This window comes from Ursus arctos, unplaced genomic scaffold (genome assembly GCF_023065955.2).
Source record: "Ursus arctos isolate Adak ecotype North America unplaced genomic scaffold, UrsArc2.0 scaffold_16, whole genome shotgun sequence".
Classification (NCBI taxonomy): Eukaryota; Metazoa; Chordata; class Mammalia; order Carnivora; family Ursidae; genus Ursus; species Ursus arctos.
Window position 1 is genome coordinate 33634598 of NW_026622830.1, and position 19380 is coordinate 33653977.

General features: G+C 41.8%; 1 protein-coding gene across 13 annotated transcripts in view; it reads left to right on the top strand.

The window, feature by feature from the left end:
* Nucleotides 1–19380, top strand: part of PLCB4 (phospholipase C beta 4) — a 400851-nt gene that overhangs the window by 92933 nt on the left and 288538 nt on the right. For 2 of the 13 annotated variants that reach the window (XR_008959400.1, XM_026503034.4), the window contains exon 1: nucleotides 3706–5562. The exons of 9 other annotated variants lie outside the window; for them this stretch is intronic. The gene's annotated coding sequence lies outside the window, so the exon portion shown is untranslated. Of the gene's footprint in view, nucleotides 1–425; nucleotides 602–633; nucleotides 2007–3705; nucleotides 5563–19380 lie in introns of those variants that run through there. 2 more of the 13 variants (XM_048222093.2, XM_044385686.3) reach the window with 2 other exon arrangements.

Genomic DNA, 19380 nt, shown 5'->3' on the forward strand with positions numbered 1-19380 from the left:
GATCACGCCCTGAGCCGAAGGCAGACGCTTAACCGCTGTGCCACCCAGGCGCCCCCCCTCTTCCTATTTTAGAGACAAGCGGAGCTGTAGAGAGGTTAAGGAACGTGTCCAAAATCAGAGAGCTGTGATGCCAACCCGGGTGTATCTGATTCTAGCCTGATGCTCTTAATGGCCATCTCGTGCTCTCCACCTTACCTTAAAAGCCAGGAGCTGCTGGTTATCAAGGTCAGGTCCATGATGGCAGGGAGGTCTGACTTGCGACTTAGAGCTCTGCCTGTTTCCAAGCTCTATTCCGTGAAAGGAATTGTATTTTCTTGACTCTAAATAGTGAGACAGAAATGCAGTTCTCTGTCTTGAATAATCTGGCAGTGCTTATGTCATGCTTTGTTTTTTTTTTTCTTGGAGCAAGATAAAATAGACAACATAGGAAGCGTTTTTTGCGTTCTAAAAGCATTAAAGCGTTCTAACTTTAAACAGAACTATTCCACTTGTTACTGATAATGACAGGATTCAGTAATGCTGATACTATCGATAGACTACATTTAGAGTGATAACCAGTGATACAATGAAAGACGTGGGATGAAGAATTAGAGGGACGTTGGTGAGTATATGAGTTCATATTCTATTTTATTTCTTCAAAGAGTGTTCTTTTTTGTTTTTGTTCCATCTTTCTGTTTCATGATTCACTAGCTGGTTGATCTAGGAAGACTGAATTGGCTGTGTTTGTTAGAATGTCCTTACCGTGCGTTAGAATACTCGTGTCTGATAATTTGTCTTTTGTTCCCTGAAACAATGAGTTGACTTAACCTTGAGTGTACTGAGGTGTTGGCTTTAATTCAATTGTTAGCAAGGTCGAAAGGATCAAAGGTGCTACTAAATAATTGTTTTAGTTTTTTTAATCAATACACTTTTGGGGAAAATAAGTAAAAAGCATGATTTGTGTGTGTTTCTGGGATTTGGAGGGGAGCGGAGGGGGAAAGGAGAGAGGCAGATCTACCTGAACCTGAAAGTTTTCTTGTTTACCAGGTCCCGGGAAGCGAATGTGGTGATACTTGCTTAAATTCCTTGGTACAGAGAGTCAAAAAAAAGAAAAGGAAAAAAAAAAAAAGAAAAAATTAGCCTTAATGTACAGCTTAGAGCTGCTACGGGGAAAGATGCCGTATAAATACCCTAAAGGGAATTGGAAAAGATGCCATTTATCCTGGAAACACAGTCCTCATTCATGTTCATTGGTTTGAAAGTATTATAGTAACACTGCTCTGTCTTGCTGAGGCTCCTTATCTGGCCTGTCAAATAGGTAAACCGTCTTTATCAACTAATTAAGAAAAGCCCAAACAGAAGCCTTGCCTTGTTCTCATTAAACATTTTTATGTTCTTCCTTTACACACGGTTCTAAAAAAGCTGTTTTTTTAAACTTCCAGGCCTTTCCGGTGGTGTGCTGGTCAACACTTAACACCTGGCTCTGAGGAGCAGGAAAGGGCAGGGGAAGGAAGCTGGGTTTGCGCAGTCTGCAGACCGGGCCTGCTGGGCTGGAGGTGCCCCCCCCCCCCACTGGACACGGGAGGAGAGGCCCACGGCCGTGTCTTGCTGACAGTGCAGCCTGGCTCGGCACAGCACTGATTTTTGACACCAAGAGATTAGAAGGGGAAGAGGCGGTTAGGGGGAGGCTGTGGAGAAGCAGAAAAACTGAAGAGTGGAGAAAGTTAATGAGAAACTGGGAGCAAGTTGGGAGGTGGGGGTCTCCGGTAAAGGAATTTGAGTGAAACGTTCTCTTCCCTTCCCTGGAGCTGTGGCGATGAAACCCTTTATGAAAAGACTTCTTCCCTGAAAGTAGGAGAGGGCTGACCCCCAAATGTTAAGGCTCTGAAGCATGTCTGCCAAATTTGGTGATGTGTGGAGCAAATCCAAGGAAGGTCCAGGCATAGCTCTCCGAGAGCCCCAGCCGGCGGAGGATGTGCGAAGCCCGCGCGGAAAGTCCGTCTCGGATCGAGGGGCTGCAGGCCCAGGTGGGTTTCCCTAGAAGCCCTGCTTGCTCGACTTCGAGGTTTTCTTTGTGTCTTGGGTTAGGCAGTATCCTCCGTGTTTCCTTTTTTTCTTTTTTCTTTCTATAATTTAGGTGTATAAAATTCTTTTTTTTGGTGGTAATTATTGCAATTCTGAGTAATAACATAAAATCTTCCTCGATTTACTAACTTTGTACAGTATCTATTAACTCCTTGGTATGAAAACTTAAAAAAAAAAACAAAAAAAACCGATCACTTCCTCCTCTTTTCATCCAATCTGTGGATTATATTACTTGTTATTTTTATATTAAGATTTATAGTTTTCTCTTTATATAGTGACTATACCTATATTGATTTATTTTCCAGCTTTACTGAGGGACACATAACTTTCTGTAAGTTTAAGTGTTCACACTTACATTCAAAAAGTACACCTCCCCCCGCCCCCAAGGTTTTTGTTACTACAGTGGTTAGTTGAATGTAAAAGGGGAGGTGGAGAGGTTAAAGGTGTTGGGGGAGGTTATTGAAACAAGAGGACCATGATCTTTTTCCACACTTCACGTATGTGTTCACAATTCTGTTTATGGCTATATTTGTGTAGTAGGGCTGTCCTTATTTTCCAGCTTTATTGAATCCGAATTGACGTATACCGTTGTGTAGGTTGAAGGTCCGCGGGATCGGGATATTTATTGTGGAATGATGACCACAGTAACTGCAGTTAACACCTTCACCACCTACATACTTCCATTTGTGTGTGTGGTGGGAAGATGTATAGCATTTTCATTACATTCTGTATACCACGATCCTTTGGCTTCGGTTTCATCTTTATGTTGCAAAAAAAAAACCAGCAAAAGAGCCTATCAAACCCGGAAGCTTAACAAAATGAAATCGAATTCAGATCACCTGATTATTAGAAACCATCATTTAGGTGGGATACACGTATTCATTAGAAGGAAACTCTATTTTGAGTCCTCCAAGAGTGATTACAGGCAAATGTACACGAAAACTCAGCCGTGGTTGTAATTAGTATGAAAGATGGAGTTTTTTAAATTTGATCCCTTCGGTGGTCGGAACTTTTAAAGTCTGCGTTACTTTCACAGTTAGTTGTTAGGACATCTCAGCCTGTATCCGTTATAATGAGACACAGATGGATGTTCTCCATGGAAAACAGTGTTTACTGTTTAGCTCCCTGTTTTGTTTTTTTGCTGCAGTACCCAGTGGCTGAAGGCACATCTTGAGATACCCTAATAGCGTGATACGTGTCTTGCGTTTGCCCAGAGCTTCGGAGTTTGTATTTTTCTCTTGTGATTCTCATGCAGCCTTGTGACATTATTATTTTACAGGTGATTTTATTGCTTATTGTACAGATGAAGAAAATACGGTTCAGGGCAATTAAGCTGCGTGCTCAACATCAATCCATCCTATATCTCGTGAATCATTTTTTAAGTAAAATAATTTTTTTCCAATGTGTATTGGTCTCTTCAAAGAATGTTATTCTGTTAAGTAGAATCTACATGAATTAGGGCAATCCTATTAAATATCTTCTTCCTGGAAGGATTGGACGTGTAACTCATTTTAGGAAGATTTGTCTTTAAAGTGACACGATTGGGAAGAATTGCTTGTGTGGCCGGGTTAGTTCTAAGTAGGTGGGGCGGTTGGACAAGGGTTCAGAGTTGACTGGATTATCTTGGTGGAGCCGCTGTGAACCACCCGGTCTGTTCTGGTTCTATCCTGAAAACTTCGTGGTACAAGTGAGAGTGATAGACTGAGGGTAGGTGTGGGGATTACAGGACTCTAGGATTTGAGATTCGTGGAAGCGTTCCAGGTGGGAGTCAGGTGTTTACAGGTGGTTTGCTGAAGGCACGGGATTCCGTTTCTTCCTCTTGAGTCAGCCACCAAAGTGGTTGAAATACGCAACTTTGGACGCAGTTAGTAGTGCATTTGGGTGGTGTTTCTAATGGGTACTCCTGGCTTGGTGTCCGCGTTTTTGGCTGGGGTACGTTCTCTAAGATACACTGGCTGAGTATTAATCTCTGAGGTCTGACCCTGAACTTCTGAGGGCATATGGGTAACCACCGTGCACCTGCATGACCGCTGATATGATTGCAGAGGTCCGAAGCAAAATGTCCAGCCTCTTGAGGATAGACGCCATCCTCTGCCTTCTTTTTTCCTTCCTAATTTGAAGAATATAGATGTCTCTTAAATACACGTGTAGGATGCCTCCCTTCCACATGCTTTCATTTGGAAAGCAGGCTTAGCCTTATGATACTGAGTAATGTAGAAATGGATCCCACTGTAATTTCGGAGCTATAGTGCAAGTGGAGCTTGGTGGGAAGCCTAATAATTGAATAGCTTTTGTAAGAGCTGTGGAGACTAATCACAATGTCAGGTTTGTTGTTTAAAATCTGGCAAGTGGACTCTAGTTATTCGCCTTTCCCCAGTCTGGCTCACGAGATACAGTTCTCTTTGAATGGCCCTCAAAGTGTTTCGTGATTAAATAAGTTTGGGAAACAATGTACAAAATTTAATAGATTGAATATGAACCTATTGAAAACGCAGAGAAATCCTGCAGTACAGGATTCTGGTGATATTTGCATAGGTGGACCATCCTAAAACTTAACCCTGGAACTTTGTTTTGTGAAACATTCTATGTTCTCGGGCACGTTCTGGCAAAAGCTGATTTTTTTCTTTTTTTTAATTGTCACTCATGCATGGGTAAATCATGTGTGTGTAAGTATGTGTTCGCTTCTTCATTTGATGTAGAAATAAAATCGTCTTGATCTAGTTAGAGGACAAAAGTCTATGTCACAATCTGTGCAAGAAAGATAATCTCCGGATCTCACTTTACATAATCTTACTGATTTTTCTTTATATCGGCGTTGCTAGTAACTTGAAAGTTTAAAAACTTTTATTTCCTTTCTTGAGCCCTGAAGGGATTATGAAGGAGGTAAATAGGCAAAAGTGGCAGCCAGATGGGGAAGTGGAGACAAGGATTCTCAGGGGCCTGTAAGTTAGTACATTTCCTGAGTGGTGAGCATTGTTTTGCTTTCCTTTACGTTTATATCTTGAATTTTTTGTGGCCTTTGTTTTAAGGGAAGAGCTCAGGTGTAGGTTTTAAATTTTACTCTTCCTGTGGATAAACCCCAGCCTCTGAGCCAGTGGTACTTGCCGTGTGCAGGACCTCTTACTCATTCCTGGGCAGTTACTCGGCAAGAAGCCTGTAGAAAGCATTTGCTTGTATTTAATGTTCTGCTTAGAATGGTGAAAAGAGTCTCTGTCGGCCGCTCTGTCTGGATATTTTGTTGTGGCTGTGGGCACTGTTGGCCCAGCCTCTCACTTTGTGGCCAAGGGGTGGGGCTCTGCCTAAAGGAGCAGTCTTGTTACATTCCCCGCTGCGTGAGTTTGCTCATCCCCGGTCTCTTGCCCCCTCCTCCCCTTCTGGAAAGAGTGAGCTTATCCAAGAACTGTGGTTGTCCCCTGCAGTTCTCAGCCTGCATCAGGCATGCTGTCAAGAGCCTGCTTCTGACTGGGCGAAGTTTAAATCCTCCTCGCTCCTTTTCAGGTAAGAGAACATACTTTCAGCTTTATGAGTGGCGGTTAAGGTTTACAAAGGGGAGTAGTTTTGGTAAGTTTACCTTTTTTTAATTTTTTTTTTTTTTTTTTTTTTTTTTTTTTTTTTTTGCTTGGAGAGGAGCTATCACAATTTTACTTGTGTGGCTACTGAAGGGGTAGTGGAAGAAAAAATACTTCTGCCTTTAAATTTCTTCGACCACCCAGACTTTTTAAGGAAGATTGTTTTAGTTATTCATTATCGATTTTTTTTAAAAAAGATTTTCTCATAAGGGAGAAACCCAAGACAAAATTAAGACAAAGTATATTAGACACTGCTTTGTGGTAATTCTGGCATTAGATACAGATTTAATGTCTCTTAAAATATCTCTAAACCTTACTGTAACTCATAGATTTTTCAATAAGGCATTTATCAGTATGATTTTATTGGCTGGTAGGGTGTGTGTGTGTGTGTGTGTGTGTGTGTGTGTCACTTAGCATTTTGCAAAATCTATTTTAAAAATGACCTATGTGGGGGCAAGGGACATATGAGAAATCTGTACCCTTCATCTAACTTTGTTATGAACCTAAAACTAAAAAATAAAGTCCAGCAAAAACTTTAAGCAGTCTCTTGAATATTTTCTGTGAATACCTTCATATGATGCAATATAGCAGAGTGTTAAACACTTTTTCCATCACAAATTGTTACAAAACTGATTCATTTTCATTTTAGCACTAAAAGTACAGGACCTGTTTCAATATTATGTTCTGATTGCCACTTTTTTTTTTTTTTGGTTCACCTGTATTAAGATAGGCAAAATAATCATTTTTAAAAGTGTTTTTCCTAAAAGAGCATGAAAATATACTTTGTACTTGTTGGAAATGTACTTATTCATGGTCTTGGAAAGTTAGACACGATGTAAAATCCCTTCCTGAAATAATGGACTGGAAATTAACAATTTATGATTTGGTGTGTGCATTCGGGGATGGTCTTTTTAAAAACCGAAAACGTGTGATTACATGTATTGATAGACAAAGAAGTGATACCTGAGTATGAAACATGCAGTCAGCATAGAATTGGCTTCAGATAGCTTTAGAAAAAGATTTCAGGTTTGTGTACTTTGTCAGGAATTTTAGCATTTTTAAGGACCTGTCATCATGAAAAAAAGGGAAAAACCTTTAGCTTTGTGTGAACCATGACTAGTCACAGATAGTTGAGCATAAAACAGTCTGTATTATGATTGAAGTAAACAAAACATCATTAAAATAAACTTACTTCAGACAGCTATATACCTGAATAAAATGTGACATTCCGTGGCTATTTTTAAGGGGATTGAACTTTCCCAGCTGTCTCGCGGTTGAAACAGGACGGTGGTGGAAAGCTCTTTTGATAGTTACCTGTTGGAGAAGACATTTTATACACTTTCTATATTAAGCAGCAATTACATGCAAAGTGATCCACTCTCCAACGATACACAGAATATTCCTGGACCTATTGAAGAAGAGACTTCCCCAGATGTTCAATACCAGCTCAACCGTGTTTTATTTGGAGAGACTCCGGGTTGAGGGGGGCAGTTCTGCACAGGTGAGGCTAGGGCTGAAGTGGCACGAGGACATAGCAGTGACCGCACCTTGACCAGTGAGCAGCTCCACGGTGTCAAATACCTGTTCACGTGGTTATTTTTTAACTGAACGGACATTGTCTGGTCAATACCAAGAAAGCGGTTTGCAAAGCAAATAGCTGAGAACGTGATTGAGATGCACTGATGAGCTGGAGACACTGGCCCCTTTGTAGATGATGTAACTGGTGTGTGACCTGCTGTTTTCTCTGGAAGGAACGGATGGCATTGTAACCTCTGATGAGCTGCCATAGCCCTTCTTGCCTGGGACTCATCGGGGGTAGCCTGGCCCCTTGCCTCTTCGGTGCCAGTCTCTCTCTCTGCTTTGCCACTGCCACCAAGGCCTCATCTCCTTTGGAAGCTGTCACTTCCCACCTGCATGGAGCCTTTTATTGCGTTGGGTTGGACTCGTGTTTGCACCAGAGTCTTCTGACAGCATCTCTTGCCCAACTTCAGCTCACTGATTTTTTTTTTTAATTTTTTTGTTTTGTTTTGTTCTTTGTTTTCTTTTTGTAATCCCTACACCCAATGGGGGTGCAAACTCACCACCCTGGGATCAAGAGTCGCACATTCCACCAACCGAGCCAGCCAGGTGCCCTGCACTGATTTTAAATCTAGAAACTATCTGTGGGGAGCTGCTTCTTTCTCTTTCCCTTAACACACCATTTTCCCATGCAATCAACCAGTTTCAGGCAGGTGTGTGCTTAAGGATTTATTTGAGAGAGAGCACGAGGGGGATGGGGAAAGCAGAGGGGGATGGGGAAAGCAGAGGGGGATGGGAAAAGCAGAGGGGGATGGGGAAAGCAGAGGGAGAGGGACAAGCAGACTCCCCTCTGAGCACAAAGCCTGAGGCAGGGCTCGATCCCGTGACCTTGAGATCATGACTCAAGTCCAAGTCAGATGCTTAACTGATGGAGCCCCCCCAGGTGCCGCGTCTCTGTGTGTGTGTGTGTGTGTGTGTGTGTGTGTGTGTGTGTGTGTATTTAAAAACACCTTCCTTGTCTCATCTTTGAAGTTGCAACTTAAATATTCTTCCTGGGTCCTGGATACCAGGTAGACTCTTGGAGAAAGTGGGCAGGGGGGTGGTGGTGTGCTACTTTGTATTCTTCAGTGATTCCATTATATTTTCTTCAGCGTTCTTAATGAAAATTTCACACATATGGTAATTTGAGTTTTACAAGGTACAACTGTATGTTCATCACCGAGATTCTGCCTTTAATACTTTACATCCTCATATCCATCCACCTTTCCCTTTCCTAGCTTATTTTTGGTGCATTTAAAAATCCTAGGCATCAGTTTGCATATTTCAACATGCTTATTTGAACTAGAGTTCAGAATTGAGTTTATGTGAAATTCATATATGATGAACCATACACATCCTTACTTATAAGCAAGGTGAGCTTTGGCAAATTGGATACACGTGTGAATCAATCCCTGGCAAGATGCAGAACACTACCATTGCCTGAGAAAGTTCCCTCGTGGCCCCTTCTCGGCTTTTATGTGCTTTTGGGAATCTTTCCCCACAAAAGAACTCATCGCAAATGAGGGATTTGTGATCAGTTTATTTCTTCAGACTATGCTTGGATCAATTTCGTTTCATACAGATTAATCTCATACTTTGAAATAGAGATTGTACAACACTTTCTAGCAAGTTAATATTTAGTTTGTTTGAATTAACTCCTGGTGTTCTTATTTCTGTCAAATTAAAGTGTTAACAGTAACTTAGAATATCTGCTTTCTGGCACAGATTACTTGCCCATGACTTGGTTGATTCTTCTAACATTTTACAAGAGGGTTGGTAAGACCATATAAATTGAGACGTGGGGTTCTGGAGGTAACTGTATTCTACGAGGTTCTTTGGGCCAACGCTGCTGTCTTCTCGGGCCAGCTATTTGCTGTGACGATTTTATTTCAGAATATATTCCCCTCATGATTTTGCCTGATATATATGTTCACACTTTTTTTTTTTTCAAATCTAGATGCATTTGTATTTTGAATTTTTATATTTGAGTATAGCTGACAGGATGTTAGTTTCAAGTGTCCAACATGATTCAACCTCTCTCTGCATTATGGAGTGCTCAGCGTAGCTACCATCTGTCACCATACAACACTATGACACTATTACTGGCTGTACTCCCTACGCTGTACCTTTCATCCCCATGACGTAGTCCTTCCATAACTGAAACCTTGTATCTGGAACAGAAATCTCTGTTCCCGGGATCCTCTTCATTCCTGACGTTCCAGGTCTGCGTGCTCCGGTCTGTGCTCGCTTTACCCTCACTACTTCACGAAGGACGGGGCTGATTCGGATCCCCCTCGGTGTGGTTGCACAGAGCTGTGTGAAGTCTCCGCTCTCCAGGCAGCCGCTTGCTGGAAACGCCAGGTTCGCAGAATGACCTGTCACTAGAAAGCAAACAATGCCCCGCAATGTCTTTGGTCACAAAGAGGCAGTGTTTTAGAATCTAGCGGGAAAGGAGCATAGCCGAGAGGGTAGGGTCAAACCGAGTGAGTTCACGAAGTTGTTCAGGGGCTATGAAGGACTCCAACTGAGTTCTTTCCGAGTGCCTTAAGAGTCCCGCTTCTTAGTCTTCTCGTTGGCATTAGTCACTTTAACGCCCTTGAACATGTGACTCATGTTCTGAAAGGCCACGTAGCTCCTTCAGCTGCTACTTACGTTTAGGCCTTTTTCAGTGAATGCTGAGCTATAAGCAGGGGGTTTATTCAGCTACTTTCAGCAAAAGATACCCAGAGTATAACAGTATAACACAGTTACAGATATTATACAGTACGTGCTCGGAAGCTTTTTTTTTTTTTTTTTTTTAAACATTCTTGCCCCAGAATACTCGATAGAAATTTGTAGTGATTTTTTAAAGGTACATCATTTAATAGGAAGTTTGTTTTCTTGCTTGTAAAGGAATGCAAGAGAATATCCTAGCAGTTTTTAAAAGCACGGTGTGTGACCCTTAGAACCGAATAGAACAAATACTCAAGAGTTACTATTCAAAAATAAACCAGAGACTGGCTGTTTATCATTAGGGAGAATGTATAAAGTTAACTACCTATCGGTCAGAAGAGACAATCCCTACATGCAAATTTACTGTTTTGTTTTCCAAGCTACTTAATTTATTGTTGCTTCTCTCTGAGATGAAAGGATAGGATTTTTGCAAACACTTGCCGAAGTCAGTTCTGATAAAGTAACTCAGAACCACGTTTTAAGAAAAATTCAGGTTCTAAATCGAAGCAGCTTTCTACTGGGTTACGACAGTATGAGACTTTTACTTAGATATTTTATGATGTAATTGGAAGCACCAGAGGCTTTGTGTGTGTGTGTGCGTGTGTGTGCGTATCCTTTGCATTTATTTGTACAAACGTGTAACAAAGTAGAGAATTGTGGGAGATGGTGAGGGAAATTTCCCTTTCTCATAATACCAAGCCCCCATGGAATAGAAAGAAATCTGTTTTCTTTTCTCCAATCCTGCAGAGCTCTTGTATTTATATGTTCATCTTAGAACAGAAGGCTGCTATTTGTGCAGGTTTTTATTAGATTTCCAGCTTCAATTAAAAATGGAAGATTCTAGGGGCGCCTGGGTGGCACAGCGGTTAAGCGTCTGCCTTCGGCTCAGGGCGTGATCCCGGCGTTCCGGGATCGATCCCCACATCAGGCTCCTCAGCTATGAGCCTGCTTCTTCCTCTCCCACTCCCCCTGCTTGTGTTCCCTCTCTCGCTGGCTGTCTCTATCTCTGTCAAATAAATAAATAAAATCTTAAAAAAAAAAAAATGGAAGATTCTAGGACAGGAGAGAGGTCCCCAACCCCACTTCTGTTGAGCGGGATAGTTACCGGTTTTCTACACGCATTTACCTCCTCTTTGCCAGTTCAGCATGAAGCTTTTCTCACTCTCGTAAAACGTCCGCCTGTCCCTCCCTTTCTTGAGTACCTCTTGTGTTGACTTACAAACTTTTTGGCATCATTCAGGGTGCATAAAGACTGTTAATTACTCTCCATTTTATATATTAGCCTTGTCTTCCCAGTGACATTATAAATTCTTCTGCAAGAACCCTCTTACATTTCTTTTACACTTTCTAGCTTTTCTTGTTTTACATTTTCTAGCTTTTCCTGTTTTAGTGTTACAGAGAGGCATCGCTCAATAAATACTGTTGGCTGCTTGTCTGAATTTTAAGAGAGGCCGCTTGTCTCTATGAATGTGATTAGCTTCATTTCCCCTCTTCTACCAACTTAGAATTAATAGAAGGATGACTTCGAGGCAAAATCATTTGGCATTTTGTTTCCTTTTACCTTCATTTTTAAGTTACTACCATAGAGCTGGCCATATTTCAGTAACAGTCCAAACATCCACTCCTTTAATAACGCCTTTCATCTGCGATAAACAAGTTGTTTTTCTAAAATAATTTCATTTTCCAGAATGGCTCCATAGAGCAGGTGGGCTGCACTAATGATCTACAATGTATGAAAAAGCTAAACTCTGAAGTTCAGCTTCTGAATGACTTTCTGAGCAGAAAATGGACCACACTTTGCATTGTGTATTCCGGTCAGAAATAGAGGGGATCTGGGGCACCTGGGTGGCTACCTGACTCTTGATTTTGGCTCCGGTTGTGATCTCAGGGCCGTGTGACTGAGCCCCACATCAGACTCCATGCTGAGTGTGGAGCGCGCTGGAGATTCTCTCCCTCTGCCCCTCCCTTCCTCTTTGTTCATGAGCTCTCTCTAGAGGGGTTCCATGAACAGCTGAGCTCTTTGCCTGGGCAAAGTTTGACGTCGTCAGGGTCTGGAGTGGAGCACTGAGCCAGAAGGACTGTTGCATTGGTTTATCCACCCTTCGTCTAGCTGTGTCTCATGATTGGATATATCCAATACAAAAAAAGAGAAATCAATGTCGATCGAGGTCATACTTTGTCCTGCACAGTGTTACTAGTTGCTAACTTTATGCCAACAGATTTTCCACGTGTCCTAACAAATTGGGGAACCTGGCAATACTGGGACTTGTGCTCTCTCTGTTAGACGAGGCACGTGCCCGAGATTTTTGCATTGGTTTCTTGTTGCTACCATAACGAATTGCCATGAATTAGTGGCTTAAAACAACACAAATGTCTCGGGATTCTGGAGATCAGGTCTGCAGGGCTGTGTTATTTCTCAAGACTCTAGGGGAGCATCTGTTCCCTACCTTCTGGAGGCTGCCCACATTCTGTAGCTCATGGTTGGGTCACTCTGACCTCTGCTTGCATTGTCCTATCCCCTCCTTCGATTCTACTGCTTCTTTTTACCATTTATAAGAACCCTTTGCGGGGTGCCTGGCTGGCTCAGTTGGTTAAGCGTCTGCCTTTGACTCAGGTCATGTTCCCAGGGTCCTGGAATCTGGTCCCGCATCACATTGGGCTCTCTGCTCAGTGGGGAGTCTGCTTTTCCCTCTACCTTTGCCCCTCCCCCTGTTCTTTCTTGCTCCCTCTCAAATAAAATCTTAAAAAAACAACACAAACAACCCTTTGTGATGACATTGGGCTCACCCATCTCAAGATGCTTAACTTAATCCTTATTGCCATGTAAATGACATATTCACAGGTTCCAGGAATTAGGACGCAGGCAACTTCAGGGAGGCGTGGTTCTGCCGACCACACCCCAGGTCTACCCTCCTCCCCCAGTGACACAGCTGACCCCTTCAGACTGTCACCTCTGAGGTGGTGAACAACTGCAGTTGATTTCCAGTAACCGGAGTTGGTTATTTAGCCAGCACATAAGGTGGAGGTGTTTTCAAAATTGATCCTTTCCCCGTCTCTTCCCAAATCACTGTTGCTGGTACATCTCTGTATACTTCTCTTGGTATATTTTCTAAATGTTCAGTAATTTAAAAAACAGCTCTTCTTTCTCTCTTGGCTTGACTTTTCTTCTGTTTATTTTTTCTGACCTTGTATTTCAAGTGCTTTTTACCCTGTGGTTTTCTTTTCATCTGTAGAGTAAACTTCCCACTGATGAAGCTGTTTCTCCCCTCCCTGGTCTCTCGACTATAAATCTCTCAAAGTTTTTTTCCCCCCAGAATTTCTGGTTCTGTTGTGATTTGTGTTTTTCCTTGTTTCTCCACCTTTTCATGGAGTTTCTTCTTTTCACCCTCTGGTCCCTCCCTCACAATTCTTGTATCTTTGTCTTTTTCATCTGACAATAGAAAATGATGTACATTTTGAACTTGCGACATTGCCATTTATCAGCAGAACCTAGTATAATATCCGCTTTTCCTGATAAGAGAGTGGGAAAATTAATGTCAGAAATAAGCTGCTTAGAAACCTAAGAATTGAGGAAAAACTCATGCATATACAAAGGTATCTGAGGCAGGAACACTTTGTCCCATCTTTTCTAAGAATTGTGAATTTTTTCCTTTTTGACCTTTCTTATATTGTTAAGGCTGATAGTGCAGCTAGTGAAATAAATTAATCAGACCTCTTTTTACTTAATTCATGGGCAAGGCTATTCCAGAATTTTACAAGGGCACTGGTCCAAAAGACCAGAGCATATAGCAGTGGTTTTCAAACTGTGGTTCCCAGGCCAGCAGCATGAGAATCACCTAGGAACTTGCTAGAAATGAAAATTTCCATGCTCCACTCCAGTCCTCCTGCATCAGAAGCTCCTTGGGGTGGGGCCCAGAAGTCTATGTTCTTACAAGTTCTCCAGGAGATTCTGATACAAAATCAAGTTGAAGATCCCTTAGTATATTGTATTGTCAGCCTAAGGGGTTGGGGGAGAAGGAGGAACTCTTCTTGGTCTCTTTTTCTAGATCACTTTATTCGCTAGTCCCAGTCTCCAGGGATATCACTGCCAATAAACTATTTCACCCTAAATATTTACAATTCCAGTAGACTGCCCAAAGTCCCTTTATTTCACCTCAAATAGTAATCTATGGATTGGCATCTAGAAGAAATAGTTTTTACTCGGAGAGTCTACCCAAGGGCTTAAAGCTTAGGTTGTACCAAAGTAAACACAAATCTCATTTTTGGAACCCACCAACTTGTTCATCTCAGGCCCATTTCCCATTTTTAAAAGTATGGCAGTTTCCGTAAGTGTTGATGTTTGAATTCCCTGAAATCTTTAAAATGAATCATCAGGTTACTCCGTGTAAAAGAAAAAAATTCTCCCCTTATCTGCCCCTACAAAGTCATTCAAAGTAAATTTTGTATCTACCAAATAAGGCTGTGTCCATGGCAAATCAGGTCATCCATAACACTGTCTCCAAATCTGGGGAAAAATCCATGGGGCCACTTAATTTTATTGAACTATAATTTCCACGCAATAGCACGCATTCATTATTAGCGTCCACTGTGCATTTCCGTGAGTCTTGGCAAATGCATATGCCAGTGTAGCCATTGCCACAGTCATTATATAGAAGCTTCTGTTACCCCCAAACCTTGTTCGAGCCCTTTTGCAATCCATCCCTCCCACCTCCTTGGCTCCAGGCAATTACTTGTCTGCTTTCTGTCACTATACACTCTGTGTGCTTTTTCTAGGATTTCTTATGAAAGGAATCCTATTCTTTTCATCTCGCTTTTTAATTTTTTTAGCATAATGTTTTTGAGATTCTGCCATGTTGTTATGTGTACAAGTAGTTTTTTTTTTAATTGCCGGATATTAATTGTATGGATATATCCTAGTTTATTCACCTGTCGATGGAGATGGATATTTTTCTAGTTTCAGGCTACTGAAGTTGCTGTGAACATTCATGTACAAGTCTTTGTGTGGACATGCTTTTCTTTTGGGTAAATATCTAAGGATGGAATGGTAGGTCCCATGCATGTTCAGCTGCATGAGAAACTGGCTTCCCAAATGGTTGAGCTATTTTGCATGCCCACCAGCAATGCCTCAGAGTTTCCCCTGGGGCACTTTCACATGATGTGATGTCAGACAAATAGAAATGTAATTTTGTGTTGCTATCAAATGTGTATATATTTACATTACACATGTGTATAAGTGTGTGTGTGCATATATGTAAGCATAGAAATATAGATATGTTTCAGAAGAACACCAATTTTGCTAGTAAATATTTTATATAGAATATAAAATTCTAACTCACGAACTTATGTACACAAACCCTTAAACTACATATTGATTGATTTCTGTTTTTCCTTAATATTTATTTACTTCTGTCATTTGCTGGCTATTACTATTGACTGTCAAGTGGCAAGCTTTAGAAAAATAATAGCAACCCTAACACCGGAAGATGGTCATTTTTTTCCTCCGACTTGGGAAGAGGTTACTGTCCTAGGAGGTTGGTGTTAGCTGACATTGGGATAGCTGAGACCACCAGTACTACGTGATGCAAGGTGCAAGGACCTATGAGATACACAGCGGGCGTGGGGGTGCCGATGAAGGAAGGAATGACCTTACAAGGAACAGGAAGAGTGGACTGGCAGTGAGGAAAGAGCTTTTCAAGGAGGGGTGGTCAGGACCCAGGGATCAAATGAGGATGGAAACCCATGGATGCGGCCACCATGGAGACAGGGAAACCGGATTTACACACACATCATCATGACACCGAGCAGAATGTGAAGATGTCTAAGAGGAATAAAAGCAGCATGTTGTCAGGGAAGAGACTGACTCATTCTGTAGCTGAGATGGGGAGGGGAAAATCGAGGAAAGCTTCCGGAAGAGCAGTTAGTAGCGGAACAGAACATTAGAATAATAAAAAGAATTCCATCTGTATATAGGAAATGCTGGAGTTGTTGAATAGTGTTCCTAGAGTATGGGAATAAAATCTATGATTGGTTTGGACAGAATTTTATCTGAAAGATGTGATGACTAGTTAAGGTGCTGCTGTTAATTTATGTCCCACAGCGAGCAGAGGCCCTGGGACTGGCCTGAGCCAGGGGCAAGGTGCCGGTATAAATTTCAGTGACTCATCTCTTGTCTAAAATAGCAGCAGGCGAGGGGTCAAAGTGTAGTAAAGGAAGGAAGTCTTTTTAACACATGTTCCTCTTGAAAGCAAACTTAGAACCAGCATACGTCATTGAGTTGCTCAAGCGGGCGTAGAAGGATAAAGGTGGGCGACGGATCATGAGCCTGCAACCAGTCATGAAAGGTGCTGTGTTCTACGCGGAGACATTTTGATTTTTCCTATAGGCCAGCCATTTTCCAAACGACTTTAGGCATACCGTTGGCCATAAATGAGGACATTCCGATGAGATACATTCAAGGGCTCAGAGACTTTTAAGGGACTAGCTGTCCAGATTTTCAGCCTTATACATCCTCTTTCCTAAAATTGATCCACCAGAGAATGTGTCTGCTTTCCTTTCTCCCTTTCTACCAAAGGAAGACATTCCTCTCATCTTTCCAGAATTTCAGTATGGTACATTGTCCTGTGATCCCAAGTGCTAAACCTGAGGACACTTTTCTCAGGACAGAGTCCAAGACCTATTTGGATCATCCTTTGGTGGGTAATTAAAAATAAATGTAATGATGGATCATGGTCTTTGGCTTGAAGCCCCAAAGGAGTTCAGGGGTTTAAGTGCTGTTAAACTCCTACACGCCTCTGCTTATTTAGGCTAAAAGGATTTATAGCATTTGCATATAGAAATATGAAAAGTTGGAATAAGGTTGATCCCAAACCTTTGTTATTTTAGCATTCGTGAATGTGTGGGTTAATTTTTTAAAAGCTGTATGTATCCTATCAAGAGGTACATTTCAACTAAAATTTTACCCTTAACATTTTGGTCAATTATTCAATATGATATTTATGTGCGTTCTTTTTTCAATTGTTTACTAGTAAGTGTTGTATAATTCAGAAGAAATTATTTCATCCTTACAGGCTAAATTCAAAGTAAACTAAAAGCTCTAAATGATATGCCTTTTTTTGGTGTGTGTAGGGATGTACGGTCAATAAAATACTTGGAATCATAAAGATCTATTCATTAGGATAAAACTTGTAGGGGGAGTAAAATGGAAATGTGAAAAGGGAATGATAAAACATGAATGTTAAAGAAGAGCTTATTTTTTTTTTTTTAAGATTTATTTACTGGGGAGAGAATGAGAGCAAGCACACAGAGGGAGAAGCGGACTCCCCACTGAGCAGGGAGCCCAATGTGGGGCTCAATCCCAGGACTCCGGGACCAGGGAAGGAGCCAAAGGCAGACACCTAACTGACTGAGTGACCCAGGCACCCCAAGAAGATCTTATTTTTAAATGGGAAATCCTGAGTATCAATTCGCTGTTGGGTTTAGATTCTCATGGCTTTGAGTGATGTAATAGCTGTTTTATTTAAAATGTCAACATTGGGGCGCCTGGGTAGCGCAGCAGTTAAGCATCTGCCTTCGGCTCAGGGCATGATCCCAGCGTTCTGGGTTCGAGCCCCACATCAGGCTCCTCCACTAAGAGCCTGCTTCTTCCTCTGCCACTCCCCCTGCTTGTGTTCCCTCTTGTGCTGGCTGTCTCTGTCAAATAAATAAATAAAATCTTTAAAAAAAAAATGTCAACATTGACAGCAGGACAGAAATTACATCCTTAACAACTCTTTTGAATATATGATGAAAAAAATTGATATTAACTTGAAATTGACTTTTGGCTACACAGTTATTTCTAGATTGTTCTAGAGGGATAAAGTACAGATTTTTGAGAACCAAAAACCTTTTGAATAGGGGAATGCCTTACAGGATTGATGGCTTTGAAGAGGAGGTGTTCTGCTTCCAAGTGGAAATGGGGAGGGTGCAGTGCGAAAGTTGGAAGTAATGAGAGACTAAGATCAAGTAAAACCATGAGTAGAGCCTCATGAGCGATGTACCATTTAGGATGTTTTCAACAGCAAGTAAGAGGAAGCTTCAGTTTGGCTTAACAAAATAATTATGTCCCCCAACAAGAAATCTCAAGGTAGAGTGACTCCTGTGTTGATGAACTCAGTGAATTAAGGTCTGTATGGTATGCTCTTGTTCCGTGGCAAAGGGCATACAGGCTACCATGGCTAGTTTAGACCAATCAAAACTTATTCCCTGAACCTGGGGCTGGAGCACACCTTGCCTGAACCACATGGCCTTAGAAGGACCGTATAGATAAAACTGGGGAAAAATGAGGCTGTGGCAGAAGAAGGAAAAGAGGTAAAGAATTCAGGGAGGCCCCAGTCCTGGGCACAGCAGAGAGTGGAGAGAGCAGGCACCATTACATGACGCAGATAGAATTTGGAGTCCATGGGATTCAGCCACTAACTGGATGTGGAGTGTAAACAGGTGGGATTAACCTAGGCATGTCTCTCTCTGGTTTCTGACCTGGTCACCAGAGAGATGGTGGGGCCATTTAATGACGTGAGAGTCAGAAGGGTGTGCAGATGTGGTAGGTAGAATAATGCCTCCCACCAAGATGTCTAAGTCTTAATTTCTAGAATTTGTAAATTTTACTTTATGTAGCAAAAGGGATATTGCGGATGTGATTAAGGTTAAGGACCTTGAGATGGCTAGGCTGGCCTGGATAATCTAGGTGGACACAATCTAATCATCAGTCCTTAAAAGTGGAGAACCTTCACTGTTGTCAGAATGATAGGGAATACGAGGGACAGAGAGAGGGAATGAATGAACTGGAACGTTAGAAGACCTGGCAGGAGAAATCCTAAGTATGAAAGGAACCTGGGACTTGACTTAGCGTTGCAGGCTTTGAAGATGTAGGAAGGGAGCCAGGAGTCAAGGAATGTACCTGGTCTCTAGGAGCCGGGGTATAGCAAGGAAACCGATTTTTTCCCCTGGGACCCTGCAGAAAGGAGCACAGCCCTGTGGGCACCTAGATTTTTAGCTCCATGAGACTCGTGTGACACTTCTGACCTATTGAACTTTAAGATAATGAATTTGTGTTTTAAGCCGTGCGGCTTGCAGATTTTATTATGGGAGCAACAGGAAACGAATACAGCTGGCTTGCTCAGGTTTTTCACTGAGGAATGCATATTTCTTCCCGCGATCTTGAATTCGAGGTGCCAGAGGTTAGCCGTCTAGGGTTGTGGGCATTTTGACCTCTCTGAGTACATGCTTGCTTTAGCAAGTGAGAGAACAGAGTTATGAAGGAGCACTTTATTTGAAGCTTACTTGTTTTCAGTTTTCTATACTTCATTGTCCTCTTCCTCAAAATTAGGGTTCAGAATAAAGGACCTCAGGTGCCCTTCAGCTTGAAAATTCTGAAGTTATTTGCCTTCCGTAAAATAGAACGTATCACTACCCAGGACAGTCTCCTCTCTGGTGAGGATGA